The sequence below is a fragment of the Panthera uncia genome, chromosome F1 (genome assembly GCF_023721935.1).
Source record: "Panthera uncia isolate 11264 chromosome F1, Puncia_PCG_1.0, whole genome shotgun sequence".
Classification (NCBI taxonomy): Eukaryota; Metazoa; Chordata; class Mammalia; order Carnivora; family Felidae; genus Panthera; species Panthera uncia.
Genome location: NC_064813.1, coordinates 9,835,324 through 9,857,506, shown reverse-complemented (window position 1 = coordinate 9,857,506; position 22,183 = coordinate 9,835,324). Strand labels below are relative to the sequence as shown.

The following is a 22,183-nucleotide window of genomic DNA, read 5'->3' as shown; positions in this document are numbered from 1 at the left end:
TTTTTTTTTTTTTTTAATGTTTTTTTATTTTGAGAGAGAGAGAGAGAGAGAGAGAGAGAGAGAGAGAAAAGAGAGTGGGGTAGGGGCAGAGAGAAAGAGAGAGAGAAGCCCAAGCAGTTTCCTCATTCAGCATGGAGCCTGTGGGGCTCGAACTCACAAACTGTGAGATCATGACCTGAGATGAAATCAAGAGTTGGACACTTAATGGACTGAGCCAGGTGCCTCCCTCTTTAAAAAAAAAAAACAAAAGTTTATTTACTTATCACATTCATGCACATGAGCGACAAAGGGGAAGAGAGAGAATCACCTTTTCGTCCTCTTAAAGAAGTTTTAGCACCCAGCAAAACTTTAATTTTGATAAAATCTAATTTACCAATTTTTTTCTTTTGTAGGCTGTGTTTCTGGTGTTATTGTTTTTTAAAAGATTTTATTTTTAAGTCATCTCTACACCCAACATGGCTCAAACTTAAAACCCCAAGAAAAAGAGTTGCATGCTCTACTGGCTGAGCCAGGCTGGCACCCCTCTGGTGTCATGTTTAAGAACTACTCACCAAGTGTTGGGGCACCTGGGTGGCTCCGTCGGCTAAGCATCCGACTCTTGATTTTGGCTCACGTCATGATCTCATGGTTCGTGAGATCGAGCCCCATGTCAGGCTCTGCGCTGACAGTGTGGAGCCTGCTTGTGAGTCTCTCTCTCTGCCCCTTCCCAGGCCATCCCCCTCCCTCTCTTTCTCTCTCTCTCAAAAGAAATAAACATTAAAAAAATTTTTTTTAATTTTTTTTTTAACATTTATTTATTTTTGAGACAGAGAGAGACAGAGCATGAACGGGGGAGGGGCAGAGAGAGAGGGAGACACAGAATCTGAAACAGGCTCCAGGCTCTGAGCGGTCAGCACAGAGCCCGACGCGGGGCTCGTACTCACGGACCGTGAGATCATGACCTGAGCGAAGTCGGACGCTTAACCGACCGAGCCACCCAGGCGCCCCTAAAAATTTTTTTTTAAAGAACTATTCATCAAGTCCTATGTCCTAAAGGTTTTTCATGTTTTTCACTAGTGTGAGGATTAAATGTTTTTCTTTTTTAATCACTTGTCCAAAATATTATCCTTCCTCTGTTTACTCCAATTGCTTTTGTACCTTAGTCACAAATTAGTTGGCTACACCTGTGCAGACCTATTTTTGGGTTTTATATTCCATTTCAAAGACTAATATGTTAATTTCTCAACCAATATCCTCAGGCTTGATTCCTGCAACTATATAACATGTCTTGAAATTATAGAAAATGATTTTTTTTCCTCTTCTTTTTCAGAATTTTGCTAGCTATTCTAATTCCTTTGCATTCCCACATTAATTTTAGAATAATCTTGTCTGCTAAAAAAAAAAATCACAGGGGGAATCTGATAGGAATTACATTTAAACCTGTATATCAATCTGGGGAGAAGTGATCTTTCCTATGTTGAGCCTTCTAACCCATGAATGCAGTAGATCTCTCCGTTTCTCTGTGTCGTCCTCTAGTTCTCCCACCAGCATTTTGTAGTTTTTGGTATACACAAGTCCTGGATATGTTGTGTTGGATTTAAAACTACATAAGTCATTTCTTTAGCCATTCTTTTATGACACCTTTACTGGAGACGAGTTTGCTTTGTTTTCCTTCATCTAAAAAGGTCTTGATTTCTCCTTCATTCCTGAAGAAGGCTTCTGTTAAATACAGTACTTGGGATTTTGAGCTCTTTCCGAATACTTAAAAAACGTCATGCCGCCGCCTCCTGGCCTCCATGATTTCTGAGGAGAAATCCATTATCTCTGGAATTATTTTTCCCCATAGAAAAAGGTGTCATTTCTCTCTTGTTATTTTCAAGGTTCTTCCTTTGCTCTTAGTTTACCAATGTTTTACTATTGCTTCTTCGGGTTTACCTTGTTTGGAACTTGCTCAGCTCCTTGAATCTGTAGGCCTGTGTCTTCTAACAAGTCTTCTGGAAGTCGTCAGCCAGTCTTTCTGCGAGTACTTTTTAGCTCAGTCCCCTTTCTCCTCTCCTCCTCCTTGTGGTCTTTCTGTCATAGTCCTACAGGTCCCACAGCTCTGTTCATTTATGTGTTCTATTTCCTCCTTGTTCAGATAGGGCAATTTCTATGTTCTGTCCTCCAGTTCACTCTGTCCCCCTTTACTCTGCTGTGAGGCCATCCGGTGGGCTTTTGTTTCGGTTCCTGTAGTTTTCAGTTCTAAAATTTCTGTTTAGTTCTTTACATTTTCTACTTCTTTACTGAGGCTTTGGTTTCTAGGCTAAGACTTTATATTTTATTTTTCCTTTTACTGTTTCAGTGAAGAAGTTAGTAGTGAAAGTGCTTTAAAAATGATGGGAAAAAATGATGAGCCTGGGTGGCTCAGTGGCTCAGTCAGTTATGTGTCAGACTCTCGATTTTGGCTCAGGTCATTACCTCACAGTTTGTGAGATCGAGCCTGCGTCAGGCTCTGTGCTAACAGTGCAGAGTCTACTTGGGAGTCTCTTTCCCTCTCTCTGCCCCTTCCCCGCTCACACGCGCACTCTCAATAATAAAAGTTTAAAAACTAAATAACGTATTTAAAGTGTTGAACACTTTTTAAATGTTGTACTTATAAACATTTTTTTTTTTTTTTTTAAATCGTGGACTATGTGGAAAAGACGCAGATGCAAGTCTGAATGGTCTCCCGTTGACCAAATTTTGGGTAACACGAAGAAAATAAATTACAAAAATAATAAATTGTAACCATTTACTCATGACAGCTTATGAGTCCATTTGATATAAATCAACAGGGGGAAGAGAAAGATTTTCCTTACAGAATGCCAAATAATAAATATAGAAAGTCGGTATTTGGAAACCATTATAATAAGTTCAGTCGAAATGCTAAATCTAGTGGGCCAAAATTTGATGATGAAAAAATGTACAGTTTCTCTACAAAATATTAAGCAATTACAAAGGGAAGATGTAACTTTACAGAGGAGAAGCTTGGTGAACGTCACCTTAATCAGGTGTTCAAAGATAACATCACTAGTCAAAGAACAAATCAAAACTGTGCACTATCAGAAAAGAGGAGTTGAGAGCACAGCATCACTTCCCTCTGATATTCCTGCCATAGATGCATAACCTGAATCTAATCATGAGGAACTATCAGATAAACCCGAGTTCATAGACACTCTACAAAATGTATTTTTCCAATACATAGTCTTGAAACTCAAGGAAAGGCTAAGGAACTGTGATTGGAGAACACTAAAGAGATAGAATAATTACATGCTACATACGATCCTGGATTAGGTTCTTTTGTTATGAAAGGCACTATGGCAACAACCAGCCAAATGTGGATCAGGTCTATGGATTAGTTGACGGGAAAGTAATACTGTTAATTTCTTGCATCTTATGTCTGTATTGTAGCGATGTAGCAGAGGGCCCTTATTTGGTAGGATTACTCACTAAAGTACTGAGAGTGTTTTGAAGTCAAAATAAAAAATAGCAAAGAAAGAAAAGAAAAAAGGGTGTGGGGGGGAAGCAGCTCAACAAACTGCCAGTATTTTATGATTATTCTAGTGGGGCCCTGCCCTCCTCATGCCACAACAATCTGTGATCACAAGGTGCACAGTAACACTGACAACACAACAATTCTTAAAGAATCGTGAAATTATGTACAGTCAGAATGCACTTGAAACCATTTGAACAGTATTCTGATGGACATCTCAAGACATGGAGGGGCACACAGTTTAAAGCTCTACCTTACAAATCATGAAGTTCAGATTTGAATCCGGACGAAAGCACTGAGGACCAAACACCCTTCCACAGCTGGTACATCACTGACTTATGATCCAAAGTAAAAGAGCTTGAAACCCATCACAACACAAAATTTTACTATTTTATTTATTTTTCAAGTAAGTTCCATGCCCAATGTGGGGCATGAATGAACTCACAACCACGAGATCAAGAGTTCCATGCTCTTCTGAATGAGCCGGCCAGGCGCTCCTCTAATTAAACTTTAGAAACTCGGTTAATTTTAAGTAAAATCTACGCAGACAAAAGACAGTATTAGAAAATTAATTTTAAGTTGGTATTATAGAGGGGCGCCTGGGTGGCTCGATCGGTTGAGCGTCCGACTTCGGCTCAGGTCATGATCTCACAGTCCGTGAGTTCGAGCCCCGCGTCCGGCTCTGTGCTGACAGCTCGGAGCCTGGAGCCTGTTTCAGATTCTGTGTCTCCCTCTCTCTCCGCCCCTCCCCTGTTCACGCTCTGTCTCTCTCTGTCTCAAAAATAAATAAACGTTAAAAAAAAATAAAAATTTCAAAAAAGTTGGTATTATAGATACACCGTTACGTTCTTCTGAAACTGATTTTAGTGGCACTACAATGTGATGGGTCTAACTTTCCTACTTAAGAGACGTTGAGCAAAAGACTTAACATCCTCTATGGGTTGAATTGTGCGCCTCAAAAGCTGTTAAAGGCCTAACCCCAAGGATCTGTGAGTGTGACCTTTTTGGAAACAGGGTCTTTGCAGATCAAATTAAGAGGAGGTCAGGAGCGTGGGCCCCAATCCAATACTATTGGCATCCTTATAGAAAAGGGAACTTTTGCACACAGAGACAGATACGTACAGAGGGAAGACGAGAAGATACGAAACAGATTCTCCCTCGCAGCTTTCAGAAGGAACCAATCCTAATACCTTAATCTCAAATTTCTAGCCTCCAGAACTATGAGGTAAGAAATTTCGGTTCTCTGAGCCAGCCAGTCTATGGCATCCCCAGGAAACTTCACATGACATCTGAACCTTAACTTCCTCATTTGAAAAATGGGGCTTATGCCATCTCTCACGTTCGTTCTAAAAATTAAAATCGGAACATAAATTATTTTTAAAATGATCAAGAATTATAAAAATGATAATGGTATTATTATTATACTCTTGATAATTTAAAAAATATCACTGTCAAGATTTTTCTCCTGTTACAATAAAAAATTTTAAGTGATGCTCTCAAACATTTCTATGTACCTTAACTAATTTTTAATCCACAGGCCCCAAATCACCTTTGCTGTACACGTAAGAACAGAGTCTTAATAATGTTACCAGTATCTGAACATGGCTGATTTCTTCCTTTTTCTCATGTTTTAATCCTTAAATAACATTTAAATGCAGATTTTCTCTTTTGAACTCTTTTTGAAAAAATTTTATTGAGTTATGATTGACCTACATAAAGCTGTACATATTTAATGTATACAACTTGATAAATTTAGAGATAAGTACAAACAAGGCCATAAACTTGTCCATCACCTCCGTTTCCTCCCCTCCTTCTTTTTCATTAAAAAATCTTTGTGTGTGTGGCAAGAGCCCTTGACGTAAGATCCACCCTCTAAGAACAATTTTAAGTGTGTAGTACAGTATTGTTAACTATAGTTTCCCGCAAATTCAAAATCTGATGCCCTCCCCGGCAAAAAAATCAAAAACTGACGCCCTTCTGGCCACATAAGCACGACAACAGCAGTCCCAGGTAACTGTGATTCAGCCCCCTGGACATCACCACCAGCATCTGATGCTGCCAAAAGCAGATGATGACAGAATATGGGAGGTGAACAGGCCGACCACCCAGACAAAAAGCAAGGCCGCATTTTGCACATTGTGCTTTCTTTGTCTCTTGGCTCTACTTCTCGTACTTCGACACCCCTACTAAAAACGAGAGCACAAATGTGGATGTGTCCAGCAGATACCCTACAGAGCAGGAATTCAATCCACACTAGCTGCCCCAGCCCTGCCTGACCCTCCTTCCTTGCTACTCAGGTGACGAGTATCTGCAAGTGATATTCAGGGAGGTGAGTAGCTTCGTAATCTTCTCAAAATGTCATAGTACCGATACGAGTCACACCATCTTTGTAAGCTCCAGTTACAAAGAACTTAACTAAAAAATCATAAAATTCGTCAACGTATCTCACCTTTTACAAAGGCCTAACGTACGACTGCCTAAAACAGAAAGACACCAGGCAATCTAACGTACATTTCTTATTTTGAATGGTAGAGATTAAAATGCACATAAGTTATATTTCACACTACCAGAAAAAGAAGTTACTTCCCATGAGCTACTAATAAAATGTTATTTTTAGTATCTCACTACCTACATTCTATGCATCCCCACCCTCTTTTGGTCAGGCAGGTGATGGTGGTAAATCAGTCAAAGACTGGGGGGGAAAGGTGAGTTTCAGGGGCTGGGTCAGGTTTTAAGGCAAAGATACACCTGGTTTTGGCGAACTCTGATACTCTGGGTACTTTACTAAATAAAGAAGAAGGAATTTTCTTTATATCTTCATCATTACAATTCCATTTAACATGGTAACTTTTTATTTATCCCCAAGCCAGACACTTGAAATGTATTAATTTTTGAATGTAACACCAATTTCTTTCATCACTTAACTAATTTTGAAAAATCTGTTTTAAAAATACTTTACAAAAATAATCATTCCTCGATGATCGACTATACTAAGTAAAAACACGGGAGACAAATGTTCAGTCACACAAAAATAGACCTTTGGACCTGCTCAAATTAGTTCACTTTAAGCATATGTTTAGAATATACAAATATTTTATAAACGCCTTTCTTTTTTAAAGGGGGTATAAGACCTCTAACTTGCAATTACATTATAAATATAGCTAATATGATTCCTATAATTAAAATCATTACAGAGGACGAAATGGTTTCTCCCCTAACTACCTCCATATGTCCCTAAAATGCTGAGATTTTTGAATGGGTGAATTAGGAGAGGAAATTATTCCATAATCAGTATCCGTTAACATGTGATAGGCTGGACGATCAAGTTTTAATTCCTCAGGCTTCACCGCTGAGTCATGGGCTTTGAAGTCAAAGAAAACTGGGTTTAAACTCCACTTCTAATATCCTAAGCTATAGCACTCTCATTCTAAGCCTCATTTTCCTCTTCTGCAAAACAGGTACAAAATATGCCCAAGGATTCTCCTCACGCTTAAATAAAGTGTATCTAAAAGATTTAATAGTACCTAGTAGCTAAGTTAATACTGTTAATAGAGAAAATACTTTATGTAGCATAAATAAATCCATTCTATCTTCTCTGATCCTACATTAACATTCTAAGCTATACAAAAGATCCATATGAAATGTCACTATGGTTTGTTTACTCCCTTGGGCATGTTAATTCTTACTTAAGGTACTTAAAAAACGAGGATTTTTTAAAGGTCCTAGAGTAGGAATCAAAATATGTAGCCTCCGATCTAGATTCTGACCTCAGGTCGACACTGGCTAGTTGAATTTTCTTCAGCAAGTTATTTGATCTCTCTAATCTTCACTTAGGTCATGTGTCAAGTGGTAAAAGGTAGGCTTAATATTCTGATTACTAGATTAATTTTATAAAACTATTATTGACAAAGTACTTCTATTAAACTACCACATAGGGAATATTGCTAATGTTATATCATCTGAGTAAAGAGGATACTCAGTAATATATTTATGTACCCTATTTGCATTAATTTCACAACCTTTTCCCCCCAATAAACCGAACAGAGCCTAATCTAAGTACCAGGGCCAATTCTAGACTAGCTTCTGTTGCTGGCTAGGGCACAGGCATTCTAGGCATCACTCCACCATAACAATAATATCAAATAAATTTCAGAGTTAATATCATATATATGATAAGTCATTTTTTATAGTCATCCCACAAAATTAAAGGTAATCATCATAAACACCTGGATTTATCAGAGGCTACTAAGTTAATAGCTTTTATGAGCAGAAAATATTTACCAGGTATAGAAAGACTGCATTCTTTCTTTGAATTGATTCATTGAAAACTGAGAGTAGTTTGGTAATTAAAAAGGCAGGAAAGCTCTTCTTACTTTTCCAGTCTATGAATACAAAAAGAGAAAAAGGCAACACTGAGTAAGCCGTATAAAATAACCTAACACTTTAAGAGGGAACAATTACACATAGTGGGCAACGCTGAACTACAGGTGTGTTTAACTGCGTAAACATAAAGTGATTAATAAAGGCAGGCACCTCTCTTGTGCCTATTTTCTTATCTACAAAACAGGGACACTAGCACCTGCCCTTACTTTAGGAACATGGAGGTGAATCAGAGAATTCTTGGAACATGTATTAGAAGGTGCTACTCTTTCGTGAAACTGAATAACACAGCCTACCTAGTATTTCCTTTAAAGAGTATATTTCACTAATATTAAAAAATCCCCAACTCCCTGTTACCTCCTTCCAAATTTACAAGCATCTACTTCAATATATATATACACAGATGTGTATATATATATATATATGTATACATGTATATATATATATACACACACACATAGATGTTCATAGATGATAGAGTGATACATATCGCTATCACCGTAAAATATTCGGAAAAAAGGTACAAGACTACATTCTGATTTAGAAGATAAGAAATGTCAATATTTGGCGCACACAAGTATGGAAATTCACCATCACTGGCTGGCCACCACACTCTGACAGAATATCTTAGAACCTTGATCAGTAGAAAGTCCAAGCAGCCTTAACTAAGGAGGAGGAGTTGGTATGCGTGCTCTTTTTGGCCATATACCTATACTATGTAGCTATTTGTGAATTAGCCTAATTACTCCGACTAGGATAAATTCGTACAACTGACTGAGTAGCATAACATTAATAATAACCTCTAAGTTTTATATAACTGTACTCGGTGCTCATGTAACTAGTCCATATAGTTGTTTTCTATACATTCACTGTTGGTCCTAACCATTTATGAAACTCTGAAACAAAGGCTTAAGCTCAGTGGTGCAAACAAAGTCAAATACGTAAATAGTTCAAACTGCCTTCTTTTTAGAAAAAGTTACGTTTGTGAGAGAAGGGGTTCACAGTAGCTCCTAACACTTGCAAAGTACAGATCAACATAAACTTCTTCCATAATTCTGCAACAGTGGTCAAAAACTAAGACATTCTATTGCATTATAACTGGAAAGCAATGAAAATTCTTTGAAAAAGAGTCTGATCTACATGTACTTTTCTTTAAGAGTCTGATCTACATGTACTTTCTTTAAGAGAATTTTAAAATCATTAGGTTAGGATATTTAAATAAGGACATAAATTAGGATATTTAATTTAAAGAGATATTCCTAAAACAAAAGCAAAAACAAAACAAAAACACAATGACACAAATAAATCCACAAAACAAATAGAGACGTTAGCATGCCCACCAAAGCCCTCCAGAAACATGAACTATAGTAAGGGATACCCACCCAAGTCTTCCTCTTTAGTTAGACCAATATGATGGTTACAAACTGACAAGCTCTTTCTGGCTGTCCATTGACTCATCTACAGACCTTTTATTCTTTTGAAATCTCCCCAATTTAAACTGGATGCAAATAAGCCAGGTATGGTCCTTACAACAGTAATCCTGCTAGACCCTATGGAGTTTCCATGGAAACACGCACAGCTGGCAATGGCAAAGGAGTTGTACTGGCCTTAGACTGGTTAAAAAAGTCTCAATGCTCACTGAATGAAATAATTATCGTATCTTAGTAAAGAACAAATACAAAAAAAAAAATTCCCACCTTTGGGATCATCAAGCAAAATAATGCAAAGTATTTTCATCTAGGCCAAAAGTGGCTTTTGGCCCAGCAGCAATAGTCATCTGTGAAAAGTTAAGAGATGCCAATTACCAAATGGTAAATACGCTTTTAGTAAAGAAATATAATTCAAGAGAGTACTCCCTGTGGGTCACTTAATGTAACAGCTGACAACCAGAGAGAGAAAAACAATACAAAGTCTAATCTAAACAGTAATAAATAGCATGTATCTTTTCCTTAAATAAATTCAGTATGACTGTTCCTTGCTGTATTAAAAGTAAGTGTTTTCAGGGTGCCTGGGTGGCTCAATCAGTTGAGCGTCTGACTTCGGCTCAGGTCATGATCTTGTGGTTGGGTCTGTGAGTTCAAGCCCCACACTGGGCTCTGTGCTAACAGAACAGAGCCTAGAGCCTGGTTCAGATTCTGTCTCTCCCTTTCTCTGCCCCCTCTCCTGCTCATGCTCTATCTCTGTCTCTCTCTCTCTCAAAAATAAACATTAAAAAAAAAAAAAGAAAATGTTTTCACAGCAGTGATTCTCAAAGGGCAGTACCTACCTGGATCAGCATCATCAATGTCATCTGGAAATTGTTAGAAATGTAAATTCTCAGGCCCCATCCCAGACCTACTGAATCAGAAACTTTGGGGATTAGAGGCCCACCAACTGGTGCTTTCACAAACCCTCCAGAAGATTCTGATGTATGCCAGAACTCGAGAACCACTGATTTACAGTGTCAAACCTGAGAAGAGACTGATGTATGAAATAGGAAATGGATTGTTTGGGGCACCTGGGTGGCTCATTCAGTTGAGCATCCGACTCTTGGTTTTGGCTCAGGTCATGATTTCACAGCTTTATGGGTTCAAGCCCCATATCAGGCTCTGCACTGACAGCGTGGAGCCTGCTTGGGATATTTTCTCTCTCTCTCTCTCTGCCCCTCCACCATTTGCGCTGTCTCCGACTCCCTAAAAATAAATAAACTTAAAAAAAAAAAAAAAGAAAAGAAAACACAATGCTTTATCTCACTCCTTGGAACTAACTGAAGCTTAGTAATAAAACATAAAGGAGAACTCACTGGCCTCAACTGAGTACGTTGGCTAGTATCTCACTGCCTATAAAAAAGATGCAGAGACTAGCAGTGGTTCATCATGCCTATCCTTCCTATACGTGTCAAGCCAAAGTAAAAATTACAAGGGTCTGTTCATGATTACTCAAGGAGAGGAGGGTCCTCGTACCTAAGACACTCAATTCACTACCATTCATAGTCTATTACCAATCATGACTCATTTCTAATCACTGATGTCTTCAGACACAGGTTAGCAAACTTTACCCTTTATTCCTTTATAATAAAAGAATAATAGTTTTTCCAAGACATCAAATATGCACGTAGGGAGAAGTCTGAAGTTTGAGTCATGAATTTTAACATTCCTCACTCCTTGTAAGAACTTAAAAAAAAAAAAGCATACTCGGACGCAGTTCTTCCTTAGTATCTAACACATTCGATCATTCATGTACTACAAAACACACATTTCATTTTTCCTTTAACTTCAGGATACATTTATAATTCCTTCCCTATTTCCTTTAAGATAATGGGCAGCACTCCAAAGAAACAGCCATGGTAGTGACATTAAAGTGACCAGAGACTAACAGAGAGATATAATGGAGAAAAACCACTGGGTAAATCAAATATGAAATAGGCTGTTAGAATTGAAGAAATAAGAGCAAACGAATAGCCTTCTGAAGCTCATAATTAAAAATAAATACAGAATAAATTTAAGTAGAAGACTGATTCACAGGCTCTGCGTTCTCTTAGGGTCTGTCCTCAGTCCACTCTCACTATACACCAGTGATGGCCAAGTATTGTCTTTGTGCTACTAGTGGGTCGGAACCGATCCCAAAATGCTAATTATTATTTAAATTGTTTTTCATTTTATTTTAGAGAGGGAGAGGGAGAGGGAGCGGGCAGAGAGGGGATGGAGAGAGGGAGAGAGACTCTCAAGCAGTATTTCTATTTTTCATTTTTTGAGGAACCTCTATAACTACTTTCCACAGTGGGTGCTAATTCCATTCACTTCGATGTGTCACTTCTGACTACATACTAATAGTCCAAAGGGGTGCCACTCCAACTCTCCCCATTTGGATAAGGGCAGCGCCATTTAGCAAATGACCTTGGCTCAAGGGAAAGAGCTGAATGATTCATCTCAACCCCCGAGCTATCGACTTATTCAGGACTAGACTGTAACCCAGAACATTCCTCAATTCTAGCCTGTGAAATCCAGGAGAGCTCTCCCGGACCTTTCCGGGACAGTTATTCTCACCTTTAGAGAACAGTAAGGAGCTACTATCCATCTCTAGACTCAAACAAGGAAGCACACTTCCTGGCTGCTGCTAGCAGCTCTTTGGCAACCACCAGGGAAAGGACCCGAGGGCAAAGCAACACGGACAGCCCAGTCCTGTTGTCCCCAGTCCTGCTGTCCCCGAAGCTTCAGGTCTCAGTCCTGTGAGCCGAGCCAGCTCCTTTGTGCTTAAAACAGACTCAGTTTCTGTTATCTGAAGCTGAAAGCAACCTACCAATAACATATCTGTAAGTGATTAAGCGTTACTAATCTGGCGCTCATAAATTAAAATTAGCTATTGGAGTCTGCTAATTAATGTGGTTGCCACCTAATGTTAGGCAACTCTGTAAAATTCCTAACGTACATGCACATGACATACAGGTTGGGATTTCCAAAATTTGGTCTTGTTACGTGTGCACGATCAATATTAAGTTATAGGTTTTTCAGTCTCAATTATTCTTTCCTATTTTGATCAATTTAGACATACGCTTGCATATTTGCATTGACATTTCTAGGTTATGTTCCAAAAAATTAGCCTTCATGACAGAAGTCAGTAAAGTTCAAAGAGTTTCCATATTTCACAGTAAAGTGCTTTGCATATAAACAGGAATGTTAGATGAGTTCTATGCATGATTCCACTTTTATCTATACCTAGAGGCATATATATATGCACATGGAAAAAGGACTATTCAGGTTTGTAACACATGGTTAATATTCAGCATGCATATCTCTGGTTTTTGGTTTCAACTGATAGAGTTTTTGTAAAATTCTTTTTTATTATGAAACAATTTTTAGCTAAATTACTCTTTTAATGCATCTGACAATACTAGTTTTAAATATAAAGATCTGTTATGAGAAAGCTCTGCAATTAAGAGGGAACAGGCACATACAAGGAAGACTTTCCAAAACAAAGTTCAGGTTGCCTAGAGATAATATCAAAAATATAAAAATACAAATCCTATAAAAATAATAATATAAAACTACAAAAAGGATTCTTTTTGACCGTTTCTACACTTGGCCTGAATTTATTTACCTAAATGCAAAAAAGCTAATCGAAGTAACTTCCACAATGCTGCCCTACCTCTGAATCTCCTACAATAATCTACTTCCTTCAGTAGGGTAAATTCTTTGTCAACTCATGACTAAACTACACAAGAAGGAAACACAATCTTCTACTTGTACAGTTTGAGACAAAGTAAAAATGCTAATAACTTTTTAATGGTATGGCAGCCCCTACAGACTCTTTCTGTACTATTTTTAGTAGAGAGCAGTAGCTCCACAACATACCTCTATCATAGGTCCTACTTACTTCACAAAGTCACTCATTAGCAAATCACAATAAAAATTAACAGTGACCCTTCAGGGGTTCAAAGCGGCAGACAGAGAGGCCTTCTGGTCAACATGGTAGAAAGACCTTCTGTACAGTCCGTACATCCTATAATCCTTCTACACATCACGCTGGTTACGGTCACACCAAGCAACTGATTCCACTGAATGCCATTAAAAAACACTTTATTACAATTTTGGCCTCTGAAGTAACGTTCATACTCCACAAAAATGACAACAGGAATTTCTAAAGCCTTAGATGAAACTCCTAAAGCCGTTAACCTATCAGCAGATGATTCTATAACCCAGTTTAACTCAGTGCTTCCTCCAGACAATAAAGCCAAGGTATGTCAGAATTGCCAATAACTTTTTTTAAAATTTATTTTTATTTTTTAATTTACATTCTAGTTCGTTAGTTAGCATATGATGATTTCAGGGGTAGAATCCAGGGATTCATCTCCTGTGTATAACACCCAGTGCTCATCTACCAAGTGTCTTCCTTAATGCCCCTTGCCCATTTCGCCATCCCCCCCACCCAGAACCCCTCTAGCAATCCTCTGTTTGTTCTCTGTATTTAAGAGTCTCTTATTTTTTGTACCCCTCCCTGTTTTTATTTTTTGCTTCCCTTCCCCTACGTTCATCTGTTTTGTATCTTAAACTCTACACGTAAGTCAAGTCATATGATATGTCTTTCTCTGACTAATTTCACTTAGCATAATACCCTCTGGTTCCATCCACATTGTTGCCAATGGCAAGATTTCATTCTTTTTGACTGCCGAGTAATATTCCAGTGGTGTGTGTGTGTGTGTGTGTGTGTGTGTGTGTGTTCCATTCATCTGTTGATGGACATCTGGGCTCTTTCCATACTTTTGAGTTGCTAGTAACTTTCAAAATAGAAAGTCAAGATAAAAATTCCAAGCAACGGGGAATGGTTAATGATTATTAGAAACAGGATCAATAAATAGGGGACATTTTAGTTAAATTTAGATCAAGATCCTGTCTTGGGGCACCTGGGTGGCTCGGTCGGTTGGGCATCCGACTTCGGCTCAGGTCATGATCTCACAGTCTGTGGGTTCGAGCCCCACATCGGGCTCTGTGCTGACAGCTCAGACCATGACCGACGCGGAAACCAAGAGTCAGACGCTTCACCGACTGAGCAACCCAGGCGTCCCGGACACACGGTTTTCTGACGTGAATTTGGAAACAAACAACAGAAAAACCCAAGTTGAGACAGTGTGACGGGCCGGATCTGAGCAGCTCCAAGCCAGCAGCACTTCAATAGGGCAGCCAGACTGCACTCTGCCCGCGACAAAGGAAGAAACGCGAGCACCTCTAGTAATGTCACTCAAAGAATACAGTACCTCACACTGTTTGGGAGACCAAATGAGGCTATTAAAATTCTCTATCCCGGGGCGCCTGGCTGGCTCTGTCAGTGGGGTATGTGACTACTGATCTTGGGGTTGTGAGTTCGAGCCCCATGCTGGGTATACAGATGACTTAAAAAAAAATTCTCTAAGCTTGAAAACACTATTAAACAGATTTTGTTTTCACTTTAGAAAACTTCCTCAACGATATACTGACGTGTGTAAGAGAGAATGTTATGCTTGATATGAAAGAGAGAAGTACCTAACACCTCCGCCCACACTGAAAATACACGACCTTAAAAAAACGTGCTGTATGGTAGACCGGCCCCTACTTAGAAATCACCAACTATCCAGACATCTTTTTGTCTGTTTGTACGATCCAGACATTTTACCATACTGACTGAGCCCCTTCTTACAAACGTACCACTTGTTTGTACTAAAATAATCTCAGTACTAAGAGAAGAATCAGGTAGATGAGGAGTACAGGCCATTAAAGTACAGGCAGTACAAGTGGCACAGTTAATCATAACAGAACAGAGTATGCACGCTACCACTGAACCTTTTTCAGTGTCCTTACCTTTTAACAAGACGAGCTGAAGCACCCCTGTCCTGTATCATTAGATTTAGAATCAAATCTAACATAAAAGGCAAACTTCACCTCTCCTGGCTCTTGCAAATATCAAAGGATAAAAAGCATAGAGTTTTAGAGCAGAGAGAGATGCTAGCAATAATCAATCCAACCCCTTCACCGTACAAACAAGGAAATCACGTGCAAGATTGCCTGATTTATTTCAGGACGAACTGAGTGATGCCTCAGCTAAAATTCAGATCCGTTTTCTGATTCTTAGTCCATATGAGCGAGCGCTCTACACAATGGCCACCTCCCCTTCAGAAAAGCTTACATTTTCCAACAATATTATAAAGGCACTTCTTAAACAGTGATCCATGTTCCGTCAATCTTTTTAAGCATACTGACTACTGGTACCTATTCTCCAGAGATAAGTTCATAATAGATGTTCACATATTCATTCCTTCGTTCATTTAGGCACTCAAATAGTTTTAAGAGATTGGTATGTATAAGGAACTGTACTCTGCTCCATGGGGCCAGAAAGATGAATCAGACATGATTCTGATCTTGAAAAGCTTCAGTCTATAGACTGAAAAGCTAGAATAGACATCAGAACGCTCCAATTTGAGAAATAACTAAGAAAAAGTTTTTACTTAAACTGTGCCTGAGTGGCTCAGTCGGTTAAGCGTCTGACTCTTGATTTCAGCTCAGGTCATGATCTCACCATGTCATGTTTGTGGGACAGAGCCCCGGGTGCTTGGGATTCTCTCTCTCCTTTTCTCTGCCCCTCCCCAGCTTGCGCTGTCTCTAAAAATAAATTTAAAAAAAAAACTTAAAAAACGAAGTTTTACTTTTTGACAAAACGGTACAAATATATGCATCATTCAACACACAGGAGAAAGTGTTTTCATGTGATTTTAAGGATTTCTTACTTACATAGAAAAATCATAAATAACTAGATTTTATGAAATAAGGTATATTCTAAAGAAAACAGACTAATGCTTAAATTCTATGACATATCTTCAGCTTTCAGGTACTGCCTTTAAAGTTTCTTCCATATCTAACACGCTATGTATGATCTTTGGCCATTCTCTCATCTCCCTACGTAAAAAACTAGATTTCTAATTCAACTAATTTTAGCAAATATTTTAATGTTTTTATATTACAGTGAGGTCACTAAAAACTGTCCAAATGAGACGGACCACAAGCCAGCAAATAAATCAAACATCTCCAACCAAATGTTACTGAGTTCACTGGCTGAATACAGAATAGGGCAAAAATTAGGGTACCTTACAACCCTTGAGTCAGGAAAGGATATGAATTTAAGTGATGACAATCTGGTGTGATTTTTATACCATTATAAAATCAAAATTAATTTCTACAAGATGTAAGGTCATTTTAAACCATCACAAGGATATCCTCTCTCAGCACTTAAAATACCACAAACGCCAAGCTCACATGGGCCTTACAGCCTTTGCGATTTCTGTTCCTTCAGCCTAGGACACCTCTGCTCAGGTAGCTTCTTACTATTACAGGTTCTGATGGTCATCTCTCGAAGAGGCCTTCCCTGACCATTCAACCTAAAACACACACACACACCCATTACTATCATGTCACCCTATTTTAGTCTACATTCTTTTGATAATTTTAAAACTTGTTTACTTGCTTCAGTAGAAGGCAAGCTTCTTGAGCACAGGCACCTTATGAACCTTGTTCACAACCTTAGTGCAGGAGAGAACCTGACAGCTGCTCAAAAGTATTTGTTAAGCAAATGAATAGCACCCAGAAAGTCTAATAAGTAGTAGATCAGGGATATCAACTTAAGTCCACAAAACTCGCTAATGAAACCATTTCAAAACCACAAAAACTATGTGCTGAGAGAATTCATCTATTAATTTTGGCCCTCTTAACAAAATTCTACTCTAAGTATACTCCTGATAGTGTATCTGAATTTCAACAGAAAAAATTCTGTCTGGCAAATACTTCTTTATTAAAAAATACTTTTAATGTTTATTTGAGAGACAGAGCATGAGTGGGAGTGAGGCAGACAGAGAGGGAGACACAGAATCTGAAGCAGTACCAGGCTCTCAGCTATCAACACAGAGCCCGACGTGGGGCTCAAACTCATGAACCGTGAGATCATGACCTGAGCTGAAGTCGGACGCTTAACTTACCGAGCCACCCAGGCGCCCCTAGCAAATACTTCTTTTTTCAAGTCAGGAGAAACAGCAGTTTCTGGTTTGTGATATTCTTGGCCATTTAAAGAGTATCAAGTTTATTTTATTTATTACATTTATAATGTTTTCCCTAGATTATCAGACATGGGTTCTCAGAGACAATAAATTTAGAACTGTCTTCTAATTAATGGATGTGAAATCTGAGAACATTTGAGTAAATCAAGACTGACATGTCGGATCTTGGTGAACAGGGGATAAAGTTAGTTAATACGCAAATTAAAATTTGCTCAGCAGCCAATAAACAGATACAAATCTTTCAAGAAACTTAGCCATTCCAAATCACATCCACTGACTGTGCCTCTTGATTTTATAAAATAAGACTACTTGTGTTGGGAGTCCTGTTGAAATTCTAGCTTCTCTTTGGAAAATTCTGAAATAAGCAGTCGATTCCTCTATTTGCCATGGTTGAACAAGAAAGCACACTATTTCAGGAAAACTGATGAGCCAATTATGTTAATCAAGCATTTACTGCGTATCAAGTTCTTAAAGCAGGTGTGTAGAGTTTACTTAGATTTACCCACATTCCCAACTTCTTGGTCTTTCCATCTGAGTTCAATTTCCTTCTTTAAGTACATCCTAAAAAGTTCCTTTAGTATGATGGGAGTGAATTCAGTTTTTGATTTGTCCACTTCATCTTTATTCTTGAATAAAAGTTTAGCTGGGTAAAAATTTTAAGGTTGGTAGTTATTTTCTCTCAGCATTTTATACTTTCATTGTCTTCAGGGTTCCACTCCTGCGATTGAGTACTGTGAAATTTGGGCCTTTTATGAGCAATTATCTATTCTTCCTGTCCCTATTAAAGATCTTCTCTTTGTATTCAATTTTCGGCAGTTACACTATAATATATCTAAGGATAGAATTTTTATCTATCCTGCTTGGGGTTTCATTGTGCTTCCTAAAGCTGAGAAATCATGCCTTTCATCAATTCTAGAACATTCTCAGCCAGTATGTAGTATTTGAATTGATAATAGCTGCGAACTACTTCTATTCTGAGTTCCAAAATTAGATTCATTGTAAACCTTCTCATCCTATCCTCCAGATCTCTTACCTTCCATTCCAGTCTTTCATCTATAACCACTAGTATTGCATCTGCCCTGATCCTTATCTCCAAAGTCACAGTGGAGCCCCCCCCCCCCCACCAAAATGATCTGCTAATTCTTATCTTCTTGTAGCCAAAGCAGGAATCACTAAAGCAATGTCAGTGCTCATGTGTTTCCTTGGATTGCTGAACATTCAGAATGTTTGCTGAAATCAGGGCAGGGAGGGGCGCCTGGGTGGCTCGGTTGGGTTGAGTGGGTTCAGCATCAGACTTCTGCTCAGGTCCTGACCTCACAGTTCCTGGGTTCAAGCCCCACGTCCAGCTTTGTTCTGACAGCGCAGAGTCTGCTTTGGATTCTCTATCTCTGTCTCTCTCTCACAAAAATAAATAAACACTAAAAAAAAAAAAAGAAAAGAAATCAGGGCAGGGATATGGTCAACCGCAGTGACAAGGTGGGGTAAAAGAAGAGCAATGACGAGTGTACAATCAGAACATTTATGGCACAAAAACAAACACTCAGATCAATGGAACAGAATAGAGAACCCAGAAATGGATGCACAAACATATGGCCAACTAATCTTTGACAAAGCAGGAAAGAATATCCAGTGGAATAAAGACAGTCTCTTCAGCAAGTGGTGCTGGGAAAACTGGACAGCAACATGCAGAAAAATGAACCCGGACCACTTTCTTACATTACCCATAAACATAAACTCAAAATGGATGAAAGACCTAAACAAACGTAAGACAGGAAGCCATCAAAATCCTCGAGGAGAAAGCAGGCAAAAACCTCTTTGACCTTGACCGCAGCAACCTCATACTCAACACATCTCCAGAGGCAAGGGAAACAAAAGCAAAAATGAACTATTGGGACCTCATCAAAATAAAAAGCTTCTGCACAGCGAAGGAAACAATCAGCAAAACTAAAAGGCAACCAACAGAATGGGAAAGATATTTGCCAACGACATATCAGATAAAGGGTTAGGATCCAAAATCTATAAAGGACTTATCAAACTCAACACCCAAAAAACAAATAATCCAGTGAAGAAATGGGCAAAAGACAAGAATAGACACTTCTCCAAAGACATCCAGATGGCCAACCGACACATGAAAAAATGCTCAACATCATTCATCATCAGGGAAACGCAAATCAAAACCACAATGAGATACCACCTCACCCCTGTCAGAATGGCTAACATTAACAACTCAGGCAACAACGGATGTTGGCAAGGATGTGAAGAAAGAGGGTCTCTCTTGCACTGCTGGTGGGAACGCAAACTGGTGCGGCCACTCTGGAAAACAATATGGAGGTCCCTCAAAAAATTAAAAATAGAACTAGCCTATGCCCTAGCAGTTGCACTACTGGGTATTTATCCAAGGGATACAGGTATGCTGTTTCGAAGGGGTACGTGCACCCAATGTTTATAGCAGCACTATCAACAACAGCCAAAGTATGAAAAGAGCCCAAATGTCCATCGATGGATGAATGGATAAAGATGATGTGACACACACACACACATACACACACACAATGGAGTATTACTCGGCAATCAAAAAGAATGAAATCTTGTCATTTGCAACTATGTGGATAGAACTGGAGGGTATCGTGCTAAGTGAAGTTAGCCAGTCAGAAAAAGACAAAAATCATATGACTTCACTCATATCAGGACCTTAAGATACAAAACAGATGAACAAAAGGGAGGGAAGCAAAAATAATATAAGAACAGGAGGGGGACAAAACAGAAGGGACTTAAATATGGAGAACAAACAGAGGGTTGTTAGGGGGGGTTGCAGGAGGGGGGATGGGCTAAATGTGTCAGGGGCATTAAGGAATCTACTCCTGAAATCACTGTTGCACTATATGCTAAGTTGGATGTAAATTAAAAAAAAAAAAATCAGAACATTTATTGAAAAATGGAATGAATCTCAGTATATCACTTCCAGGTAACATTTTCTCTGTATTTCATTCGATGAGTATGAGGAGGTCAAGTTACAGACTTTTAGGATCTGGCCGCAATCTTTTCCAACCTTACCTTACACTATTCCTTTACCTCGCCCTAATCTCTGATTAAATGGAATGACTCAGATTCACGATTTTCTGTGGCTGCCCTCTATCCTTTCCTCTGCTCCTCCTACTCCTGTAGTCAGAAACCCCTGTAAACAGTTAGATTCTACTCCTCTCTCAAGATCTAGCTCCACTACCAGGTCTTCAACAGAGCCTGTCCTGAGCAATCTCCTTCAGGAGAGTGTCTGTGCCTTATTCAACTCTGCGGCTTCCTGAAAATCTACCAACAGTGCCCTGTCTGACAAAGAAACTTAACAGAAACTGAGAAATTAACACTTGATAGGGATACTAGAGAAGGAATTAAGTTCTTATGAGGAGGCTGGGCTTGAACTCTGATATCCCCTCTAATTGTAAGGTTTTGTGATTCCATAAAACCTCTAGTAAAAGTCTTAAGATATACCGTTTGTTTTTTAATCTGGTAAACACTTATTAAACACTCTTCACATACCAGATACTGTGCTAGGGAGGCTTAATGTGATCCCATTTAATCCTAACAAAACTCTGTGAAGCAGTTACTCTTTTTTTCTTTTACAGGTGAGGAAATCTATGCACACTGTCCTAATACAAATGCTATTCAAGTGCCAGAGTCAAGGCACAAACTTGATCTTTCGACTTCAAGCCTACTGCTCTTATACTAACATCACAGCTGACAACTGATTCAGAGTATTGTTTAATTTCTACATTACAAATAAGAAAAAAAAACATTGAAAATATCATAGACAAGCATGAACCCTGTATAGATAGCAAATAACCCCAAGTTATTCTTTTATATTGCGGCGGAAATTTTTTTCACTAAAGCAAAGCAATTCATCTACTCAGCAGGTTCAATTCAACATTTACTGTGAGAGGCATGGCTGGCATTCTAAAAGAAAAAATCCAAGAAAACTATTAAAGCAGAGAGTCTACCATTGTAACTATTAGAGCTCATGGTAGCATGGAGGAACATTTTATGGCTTAACACTAAAGATTAAACATCAAGTTATTCCCCATTTTTTGGTTAAAAAATCCCTTTTAAGAGAGAAATGTAACCGTATATTGACATAAAATCTTTTCCACAAGGCAGTGTTCTAGAGCAGGGTTTTTCCTCCAAATCAGAATATGGAGGTGAGAACTATATATTAAAATGCATCTATCTCAGTTCCACCAAATGGCACCCATTAAGCCAGGGGGGCAGGAGATGCAGTGCGGTCTACCAGAAAGCAAAACCAGCGGATGCCAGAGTGCTGGGCCTCCACCTCTCACTGTACTAAGTACCTCTGTGATTTTAAGTAATTGACCAATCTGTGGCATACTCTCTGGAACTTTCAGATTAGAAATACGCAAATGGTTAGGGCGCCTGAGTGGCTCAGTCGGTTAAGCGTCCGACTTCGGCTCAAGTCACAATCTCATGGTTCGCGAGTTCGAGCCCCGCGTCGGGCTCTGGGCTGACAGCTCGGAGCCTGGAGCCTGCTTCCGATTCTGTGTCTCCCTCTCTCCCCCCCTCCCCCACTCACACTCTGTCAATCTCTGCCTGTCAAAAATGAATAAATGTTAAACAAAAAATTTTAAAAAAAAGAAATATGCAAATGGTTGCAATTAACAACAACAACAAATTTTTAGAAGTCAGTATTATAATTTGGACATTAGCTTTAAGACATACACTATGCAGAGTAAACAGAAAATTGAATCATTAAG

The 22,183-nt window shown here is 38.8% G+C and overlaps 1 protein-coding gene across 3 annotated transcripts in view; it reads right to left on the bottom strand.

Moving 5' to 3' along the window:
- POU2F1 (POU class 2 homeobox 1) overlaps window positions 1-22,183 on the bottom strand; it is a 184,187-nt gene that overhangs the window by 87,730 nt on the left and 74,274 nt on the right. Inside the window, exon 2 of one of the 3 annotated variants that reach the window (XM_049635152.1) lies at window positions 7,772-7,872. The exons of the other annotated variants lie outside the window; for them this stretch is intronic. The gene's annotated coding sequence lies outside the window, so the exon portion shown is untranslated. The remainder of the gene's footprint in view (window positions 1-7,771; window positions 7,873-22,183) is intronic. 3 annotated transcript variants of the gene reach the window in all.